Here is an 11,011-nt window from a genome sequence, read left to right on the forward strand (position 1 = left end):
CATGGAGCCAGCTCTGATCTCTCTGCATGCCTTTCTCATCTCATCTCTACTCTCTCCAAGGTCAGAAGTTCATCTTCTTCCTCTTTTTAAAGGCAACGAGCTGAATTCAGCTTAATGGGTGATCAGAATGACTGATCAATTCCAAGCCCTAAGAATAAAAAGCTCTTGGTTAATTTCTCTGTAATTTTGGTCTCATTTGCCTTCTAAAGTAATATGCAATATATTTTTGCAGTGACTCAGATGCAAAATCAATGCAGGCTTTGCTTATAAGAGGGAACAGACAATCAACATCATAGGTCCTGTTACAGACATTGTTTTTGCTTTACTATGTCAGCTAACCAAACTTGAAAAACTGCTATACCACTACTCACAGGGAGGTGATACATTACAGTTTAAAATGGTTTTTGCAGTACAGGCTTCTGTTATTCTAATGGCTAAGATTTTATTTTATTATTATTTCTTACTTCTATTTTAATGTCATGGTTGTTGCTTGTTATGGAATACACCGATAAGGGTAACTGGTTTTATTTACCTACAATTGCCTTCCCACTAAGATCACAGTATCTACTGCTCTCTTGTTTCCAGTTCAGTTTCTCTGTGCCTGAGAACACCTATTATCTCACTCAGATGAGGTAAAAAGCATCAAAATGTTTGAATCAAATGATACTTCCTCAGTAGAAAGCAGCAGGTTTGCGTCTGATGATTAGCAGACTGGAATCAGCTTCCCCCCTCCCCCCCCCCCCCCCCCCCCCCGTAGCAGTATATCTCTTAGCTTTAGCAACTAATAATGCAGAATTCATTCATTCATTCTTGTAGCTGTTCAGGAAAAAAAAAAAAGGTCAGGTTAACAACTCCCTCAAAGGAAAAATCCTGTTGTACATTTTTGGCTGTGAGTGTTTAGAAGTTGAATGATGTGGGCAAGTGACCTCCCCTGGTATGTATGTAGCACTCCTTGCCCACCTGACATAGCAGAGTCGGGCGTCACACATGTTGTTAAGGAGTCTCAAAGGAGCGGGAGCAAGTGTTTTTAAATGATTAGTCTGTGTCTGAATCTGAGAGAGATTAATTTTATCAGTGAGCGCAGAGAGCTAGCTCTCGGTATGCAAGAACTTGTGCTTATTTTTCTCTAGTTTTGTCTGAGTAACTACATGCATTGACACAGGTAGTGGTTGAAAGCACTGGGCTAGTGTGAAGAGTGCTCTCATCCTGAGTACTTAATGCAGAAGACATAGTTGCTTTATTTACTTTGCACAGATCCTGGGAAGGAAATATGAAGCACTGAGAGTCTCTTTGTTTTTGCTCACTGGATTTAAGCAATTCCTCCCGCACACACGAGAACAATGAATCCCTTCAGTCTAACAGGCTGCGAGTGATATAAGGCCATAGATTCACACTGCAGATCTTCAGAATTTTCTAATTTTCAGAGGAGCAATTGGATGATTATTTATACTGACTGCAGGTTCAGACTTTGAGGCTGCTATTTTCAGAGGCAAATGATAAATTGAACCCCCTTATGCTAAGAGTCTGAGGTGTCATAATGTACACATTAATAAGCCAGAACATCTGGGCTGAAGTTGTCCTCATTAATCAGGACAATTCTTGGCCAAAAACGCATTGGTTGGAGCCCCCAAAACACAATTAAACTCACTGATTCCTTGCCATGTATTGCCACTGGTAGAGCCCTCCTCTTACACATTTCCAGTCTCAGTAAGGACTTGCTAACAGTCAGCTTGCTGTGTAGGCAAGCATCCACACAGCTGATAGGTCCATTCCCACAGAGCAAGTAGTGGTGCCCTTCTTCGAAGTAGACTCCAGAAAATATACTTTTTAGATGAAAAACATCGTACAGCCTTTCGATCACTCACCAGCAGCCCCTGAGAAATGCTCTTGTTGTGCTGGACAGTCACTCAGGCATGTCAGCCGGATGCTCATCACCATTCAGAGCTGTGACTTGCCTCATTAACTGCACGATGTAGAAGAAGAAACATCATACTAAGGCCATGATCATTTGAGAGATTTAGAATTTATCTAGAATAGAAATCCACTGGCTGATTTGATTGGAGATTTTTGGTACCAAAAGCACAATTTGAATCAACCAACAAAAGGAAAGATTGAGGAGATGGTGATATTGCACGACACTGCATGTGTTGCTTTAACACATTTTACCTCCTGCCCAACTCATTCCTGCTTGGATGGTTCTTGATACCTACTCAAGAGCTCTTCTCTTACCAGCTGTCGTACATTAACTGTGCCGTTTGGTAATTGTTATGTTCTTACACATTTTCTCTGTTCTGGAAGAGAGGCCACTTACGTGGYCTCACTTCATGGTGATGAGGAACTTTATTTTCACAATTCCCTCCTTGTCTCACACTTTTAGGTGCCTTCTCAGCACCTTCATGTAATTCTTAGCTAGCAGAGCCCCATTAAAGGTCATAAGTACCCAGTATAATGCACCAGCCTCCACGTGCAAAATGTTTCAGGGCTGCCTGCCTCTTTTACAATACCTTACAGTAGTTAGCTTTTGATTCTTACCTGTTTAATCCTTACAGAGAAATCTTCTCTGCAAATGCCATTTGGACTGTGATCTAATCTGACGAATGTAAGTATCTTGCCCTTGGGAGACAAATCAGTTTTGTTTCCCTGTATAGTTCATATAGAAAASCAGTCACCTCCAAATTCATCATACTTAAGTGGGGTACCTAATCTACTCACCTTGAATATAGGTCATAAAATATTGCAAGTGTTAGTTTGGAGGCTGCACTTTCATTCTGCAGCCAAAAGCTCTACAGGCAAGAAAGTCAGGCAAACTAAAACTAAAAAACTAAAAAACTAAAAAAAAATAAATAAATAAATTAAAAAAAAAAAGTGTTGAGGGTGGGTGTGATGAGGAAAAAGCTGACAGGCCCTTACATTCAGTGGCAGTAATTAGTTTTACCATAGTAAATTCCAGGCATATGGCATAACAACTTTCGCACCCTCTTACATGATTTAAAATGGTTCTCGCAAATGTTCGTCTCAGTGTAACTGTGAAAATTCTCCTGTTTTCTTACTGCTCCAATATTTAGCCCTGACAACAGAGACTTCAAAAAATGCCCCCCAAATCCAGCTAAGGCACTAATGTGTGTTTAATGCAAGAGAACAACAGTTCAGGTATTTTTGACTGAAAAGAACTCAGCTGAGCTGCCAGAAATGTCAAAAGTTCCTTGCTATTCTGACACTTACGTAATTGTTCTGTGAACACCCACACACCGGAATAGACCTACTCCACCAAAAATTGCAGGGCTGAGTCACTGAGTGTTCCTCTACGTATCTGAAGACCTAACCACCTAAGATACATCATCCATAGCGTAATTCTAATGTGATTTCCCTGATTCAATAAAGTTACAGTTCACTCAGGAAAAAAAAAAGAGAAGATAATATATATCTTTAGGATCTGCCCACCCATCAGGGAGGAAGAAGCCAAGAACGCCAGCGCTGCTGAAAATCTGCCTTAGCTCCATACAAGGGCAAAACTGGGATTAGATGTGGTGGCCTGGATCTTGGATTCTCCTTGCTGAAATGAAGCACAAAAACAACTACAATTTACTCCATCTTGCCCTCTGTGCTCCGTAATACTCTCCTTCCACAGAGCAGAAAGGGGAGAGGGAAACTGCAAGGACAACCCCAGATAGGAGAGTCTCTCTTCTGCAGGAACTGCGGCACTCGCAGCTGCCCCAGGCAGCCCTGCAGAGACCTTTATCTCCAGGAGGTCATTCCTCAAGATCTGGGAGTTTGATCCTCTGCTTGTTCCTCAGAGGAGCAAACKCTTGTCTCCCTAATGAATTGCAGGTACAGGTGAAACTCAGAGGTCTTACTTTCTGCAATGAAAATAGTTTTTCTGAATCCAGTAATTACAACTGGCCATRAAACATCTTATTTGCAGGACAACACTTCTCTCCACACAGCTTTCTTAGCCCTGGGCTGAGACACTGACTGAGYGCAAACTCAAAAGGGAGCACGACTGGATCCTTGCCCTTACTTCCTCTACACTTCTGTGTTATGCAGTATCTTCCACATTCAAATTCTGATGTGATCCAGAAATCCTTAAATTCTCTGATCTGATGGGACTGCAACATGAAATGTTGCAGATTGGTGCAAAATGGGACTGAGACCAAAACCAAAATAATAAACCGACATTTGTAACAGTAACCAAAGAAAAACATTGACTGAGAAAGGGAGGGAGGGAGGCTGTRATACATCACTGGAAAGCACAGGGGTGTGTACATTATAGATATCTCTACAACAACCTCTTGCCAACACTTGAAGAGTGATGTATGTGTTTAGCCAGAATAGGTAACTTTGTGAGATAGGTTTATCTTTTACAGTTAGACTACAAAACTGCTCAGAAAAAGTAATAATTTATTGTAATTCATCTTGCAGTATGCTGGTAGCACCACTGTATCGAATGAATAATGTAAACTGTGACCATAAACGGTACTGCGATCATCATGCCATTATGCTCTGACATACTACGTGGTGACCTGATATTTGGATGGGACAGTTCTAGCACTAAATCCTCATAAAAATATAAGCAGTAAACTTAACAGCAGTAATTCTCTTGTCAACATTGGAACTCACACACACCCAGTCTTCAAGGTATGTTATATACAGCCACGCTCTAAAATACATGATGAAAGGTGCAGAAATAACTACCATAGCCATCTACGGTTATACTGCGAGATGTATGCCTTTTAAAAGGACTGTACACCATAAATAAACACTTTCCTAGTAATGTGACCACCTCAGGCATTTTTGATACTGCTCCATGTTTAGGGCATTACTTTTCCCCCTCTTAGCTCTAATTACTCCCAGTTCTTTCTGCTAGTTTCCCAGTCCCACCAGCCAAATTCTCTCCTTCTTCCAGATTGAAGGAAATTACTAGATTGATATGTAGGGCTTGGAAGGTGTGGTGGTTCCTCTATACAGCTGTAGTTTGGCTGCCGCATTTTTTTTTCTTTTTAAGTAGCAATTAAACCAGAAAACTGGGTGGTTGCTTCTAAGGGCACAAGCCCTCTTAACTCTTGGAACTGCCTGTGCTCACACACTGCCCCCTTGAAGCCTGCAATGCCACTGGTGCTTCAAATTCAGCATGTGATTTGAGCCCTTTTTTAAACTGAGACATAACAAGGCATTTTAGCAGCGAGGTCAGGCCATTAGTTGGGTGCCTTCATTGCCCCGCAATGAATTTCCACCAAATTGGGTTTGACAGCATATCACGTGGGGAACCCCCAGCCTGACTGACTCTGGTGGGAGGTATTAATAAGGAAGTTCATGCTTCTGCCAGASCATTCATCCTGCTCGGAGAGCTCCTGCCTGGCCTGGGAGAGGTCCCCATGGGGGTTACATCTGTGAAAAGTAAAACAGAAGAGCTAAATGGGAGTTGCAGGTGCCATGTGTCTGTCCATGGCTCCCCGCCTCTGACATCCTGGAGCCAGCGCRTACACTCGCCTCCATCGGGTCCCCAGGACACATTCCAGTGGCCATATAAAAAAATAGACAGCGGAAATTGAATTATTCATGCCTGGGTTAGACTCCTAATTGCCTCTCTTTGGAACCAGAACATACGATAGCTGCACTGCACTTTCTTCCTGAACGAACGGTCCAGGATGAAGATCCTCCTCTTATGTAATCTTCTGTCCTTGCTCTGCTCTCTGCATAGCTGATTTAACTTTCTTTCTTTCTTTCTTTCTTTTTTTTTTAACTCTTCTCACAGTTTTAAACAAGCCTTCGGTCATCCCAGGGACAGACTTTGTTCCCAGGGTCAGAACAAGTGATGAGAGAGAGATTTGGGATTAAAGGACCTTGCAAATGCAGAGGGAAAAAAAATCTTTAGCATTGGTGAGAGAGAAGTACTTGGTGTTGTCAGGTTTGCTTCTCTGTAAGGGAAGTAAATGGGATGAAAACGGAATGGTGCTATTGGAGTAATGTACTTTAGCATACTGCTAATGCCTCCTCAGGTAAGCCCACATGTTAGTGCCTCGTAAGCCCTTCCAAGCACATCAAAACAGGGAGCGCTAAAGAGATTACGGTATTTTCTCAGTGGCCTCATCTGGTGTGGTGCCTGTGCCCAGTATAGATGATACAGGCTGCCCCCGAATAGCAGGTGACAGCTGAGGTAAATACACCAGCATGGTACACTTGGGCGTGACTGAACAACTTGGTATTGGTAAAGCAATAATACAAACACTTTGCTCTCCCTATACAAAACCCAAAATATGCCCATACTGTGGGTCAAGACTTTTTCATAGATGGTGCTATTTTCCACCATTAAGGTAACAGAATCATACCAAACTGAATTCCCACTCATAAACTGTTTTATTCATTTAACCACTGCCATCAGATTTATGGGCATATCAATATTTTCATTAATCATACAAACTCAGCAGCATTTTTCAAGTTTAGTCTGCCTTTCTCACTTGCTTCTAATATACAGTTCACTCATCTTGCCTTGCAAACTTTGACATGTACATGCCATTAATTATAAGACAAGTATGCATAAACATAGACTTTTGTTTTAATCATTTTTATTATTCTGCCCACTTTGCTGTGTTTCTATTGCCAGCACAATGTACACTGCTGTGAAGTGATACATAGTTCAGCATTACCAAAACTGCCTCTACTAGTGGTAGCATCTGGTATAGAAAAAATAAAGGAAAGAAAAGGGAGGGGTGGCAGGGAGATTGGGAGTTTCTTCTTCTCCATGTATTAACTCAGATCTTCCTCACTTGAGTAGCTGTAAATGGCATATGTGCTGGTCTGTGCCCCTGGCGAGGACACTGTGCGAGTCAGGCTAAATGTGTGCCTTGCACTGCCCTCTTGTAAGCTTAATTTTATTCCCTAATCGAGAACTCYGCAACCGTTAGTGAGCTGAGAGTCAAATACAACTACTCTTTGCACCCTGAGGAACCACTTGGAGAACTCATGTATAAGCTAAATTCAGAGGCAAACTTAGCTAAAAGAAGTCAAAAGAATGCAAAGTCTCTGGAATACATGCATTTCCGTAGTACCTGTTAAGTATTTTTAAGTGTCATTCCTAACTAATTACTAATTACATTACTTTATTACAAGGCACAATTAAATATATGCTTGAGGTCATCCAGCTACTTGCTGTTTCAAGGAAAGCACTTGAGTCAAAAGGATTTCCTAAATGGAGTCATTCAGTGTTTTATTTCTCCAACTTCAGGAATTATTCTAGATGTGATACATAATTGGACATTGAATAATCATTTAAATGTCATTTCCATAAATTGTTTGTGCTTTATGTAAAACAAGTAAAATGCTTTATAGGACCCTTTTATTCTCCCTTTGAGGCACCCTGCAGTAACCAGTTGCACACCACAAGCACTCCCTTTCACAGTCAGTTTGGTCTGAGATGACAAATTTTACAGTAGTTTGGTTCTGTTTTCAAATAGATCATTCACACAAACCAGCATAAACGGAGACCAATGCTCACTTCTACTAAAATTAATAGGAATGGTGAGAAGGGCTCAGAGGTAAGACTAGAAGTGAGAATCACAGACTTTAGGCATCTAAAAGATAGGGCTCCTCACTATTAGGCCCCATTTAGAGCCAACAAAGGGAAAGGAGCAATTCCAGAGTGCAATTTGTCCTCTCTGAGGGCCCCCTGAAAGTGATTAAGGGAAATAACCAGCTTAAACATGAAATTCTAATTTTTTACATCTACAGTTGAATGACTATTATCACAGGTATCTGCAGATTCAGCTACTCATTGATAGTCAAGGTCCTCTAAATTAATGTCTAATTGCTACCTGTTAGCAAAGAAACCTATACTTCCATTGCAGACATTTTCAAATCACCTGCATTTCCAGAGCTGAGTTGAGCTGGCCGCTCAACTAAAATCCTGACAACCGGCATGTTTCRTGTTCAGACCGTACTTTGCAGGCCTTACGTAAAAGAGCACCAAAACAAAGGTCTCTCTGCCACTTTGATTCAGGCCATCAGTAGGTGGGAAACCAAGACTGAAGTCCCTGCTTTAGCGAATATTTGCTTATGCAAAGTGAGAAAGGTCTGATGGAAGAAATAGCAAAGCTCCTGCTGAATCTTGCTCCAAATCAACTGAAGTGAGCTGCAAACTTGTATCTTTAGAGGGGAAAAGCACACTGTGTAAGAAAAAACAACAACATTCTCAGTCTTGATGTCTAACGCAAGAAGAAACTTCACCGGTACTTAGTGGCGTGAGACTGCCTCAGCACCCCACATTGTGGAATATCCCGCAGGGGCCCAGCCTGCCTGGATCTAAATGCCATCAATACCTGCCTTCTTGGTACCTCTCTCTCCCATTACGCTATGTAGACAGCCCATCTGCCTTATTTAGGGCTAGAGTTGCTGTTACAGGGGAAAATAGGAAGAAATTAAGCAAAGCAATGCTGAACTTCAATTCTCATTGCCCACGTGTGACTCTTCCCCACTGTGCCTGTGGTGGGGATGATTCTGGGCTGTAAGCACTCAAGGAGAGCTATCTGGGCCTCCACACATGAGCAGAAGAATGAGCAGAAGGTTTATGGTCCTAAAGCCAGCAAAGCAGGGCCTTTGATGATGAATATGCTTTGTGCTATTTAATCTCAATGCTCTTAACATTTCAGTTAGATCTAACGATACTAACACTTATTTGCCTTTGCTGTATGTTTTGAGATTYGTAGACAAAAACCTCCTTAATACTATTTTTATTTATTATTACATTATTATTAAGAGTATCTCAATGGGTTTGACAAACTGCTTGCTAATATATAATTTTCACTTAGAATGTTGAATGACTAAGACTTCCACTGCCATAAAACACCACTGAAAATGCCCTGAAGATTATAATCATAACACATTTTCTTCCTAAAATATTTTAGTCAATAGAGAAGCAAATTTACCTTATATGAATATGGAAGTATTTGATGGGAATAATTTTGGGTTTGTTCCATTTTCTTCATATCCAAACTCTGCAATGCATTGGTGTTTCTCTGTGCATCTTTGTTCTTTKATTGGGTTTTAAAAATAATGTAACCTTGAAGAATCAAGTTAACTAATAGTTACATGACTTCTAGGAACAATTTGTATTTATCACTGTGTTGAGCTTGCTTGTCAGAATGTTAGACAGAATTTGTGCCTGTCTCTTTTAGGTCACATTCACTATCGTTTAATACGAGTCCATTTACTTGTTTTCTAAACTGACCTATTTCGTGGTGGAGGAGAGGGAGGGATGGGAAAGAAGGCAATCCCTTAAGTGAGAATGGATCATTTGAGGATTCTTCCAGCTGTAGCTTCTGTTGGGATGAAGATTAACAGAGAAAATACAGCTCATTATTAGCATAAATGAGTAATCAGAAATGTTCAGAATACTTACAAGCATTGTATTATATAGCACTTTATAAGATAACTGCAATTAAAACTACTCAAGAATTTCCATTTCAGTTGTTTATGCAATGCAGAACTTCCATTTCCAGAGCTGAGCTTCCATTTTCTGGMCTGAAATCTGTGGTTAAGCATGGTTTAGGGCTGAATTATCTAGTTGTGTAAAATTTAAGCAGTTGATCTGATGTACTTGGGAAGAAAGGTAGAGACAGTTTCAAAAAAAAAAAAGTAGATACAGCTTCAAATTGAAGAGAAAAAAAAAGTAGGACTTAAAATTATGATTTGATTATTCATTTTACTAGGACGGTGCTAGCTGTCATACTGACACAGAGCAAAACAAGAGCAGTAGCCCCTCAAAGCTTGCCATAGTGCAGGAGCCCTGACCAGGTRAGACTTAAATATAACAGAAAACAAAACAAAAAGAACGGGAAAAAAAAAAGTCACCTTTGATCTGTCACAGCTATGAACATTTAAACACCAGCCCCGAATGCCCAGATATGAACAACAAGGGAAGCAGCTGGCAGGAAACAACCTGGAAACTTTSTAACGCGAGAGGGCAGGACTGCCGGGGGCAAGGTGGACTGAGCAGCAGGACCCCACTATACAGCGCATGGGCTTGTGTCCAGCGAGTCTCACATCAGSCAGACCAAACCCCTCTGCTTAGGGGCAGGGAAAGGTTTATGCAGTGTGCCCCGCTCTGAAGCCTTCAAAAGAGGCAGCAAAACAGGAGCCTGTCAAAACCCTTGCTGAGAACTTGTTGACAGTGTCATCTGGATGTTATTGCTTCTTGAAGCAACAGAGACTGATGCCCCGATTTTAATTAAAATCGTGTATGTTTTCTACAGGACTATCTATGCAAGTATCTGTTCCCAGGGTCAGCACACTGCAGCGGCACGATACCTAGGGCACCTCCTTCAGCCTGGGTTAAAAATAATCAGGAGCAGCATAAACGAGATTAGCCTCCTCGGAGCAATTTTACTGCCGGCCAGATGCCGGCAGGGCGAGCAGACGCCAGGCCCGGCTTCTCCCGCTTTAGTTGCGCTCTCTGATTTTTCACTTACCCGGTTTTGAGGCCGCACTGTGGCCGAGCCCCGCCGCCGGCGCCGCGGGGAGCGCAGCGCCCTTCCGCAGCGCGGCGGCCCCCGGACGGCGCCGGCAGCGCCTCGGCCGCCCCGCGGAGCGGAGGGGAAGGGGAAAGGGAAGAGGAAGGGCAGGAGGGGGCCCACGGGGCTGCCCGCTGCGAGGCCGCCGCGCCACGTCGCCGGTGACCCGGGGAGGTGCCGCGGGGCTCCCCGCGGGACCCGCTGACGCCGGCCCACGCCTCGGCGCCGGCACTTTCACCGCTAACGTTTACCTGGAGGCGCCGGCAGCGCCTGCGGCGGGTCGCCTTCCCCGTTAAGGGCGCCCTCAGGCTTTACRCGATCCCCGCCGGCTATTCCTAACGGGGCGCCGGGTCCTCCACTGCGCTTCCGACCCCGAATAAAACCGGGTCGCGTAGGAAGGGATTAGCTCGGGGTTTACCCTTCAGCCGCGCAAAGATCAGCTGAGGACAAAGGCTACCCGCCTCCCTGAAAATGGGATTCCGGGAATGCCCTCGTGAAAAGGCAGGCTC

The sequence above is a fragment of the Rhea americana genome, unplaced genomic scaffold, assembly GCF_003343005.1.
Source record: "Rhea americana isolate MKP2758 unplaced genomic scaffold, rheAme1 scaffold_229, whole genome shotgun sequence".
NCBI lineage: Eukaryota > Metazoa > Chordata > Aves > Rheiformes > Rheidae > Rhea > Rhea americana.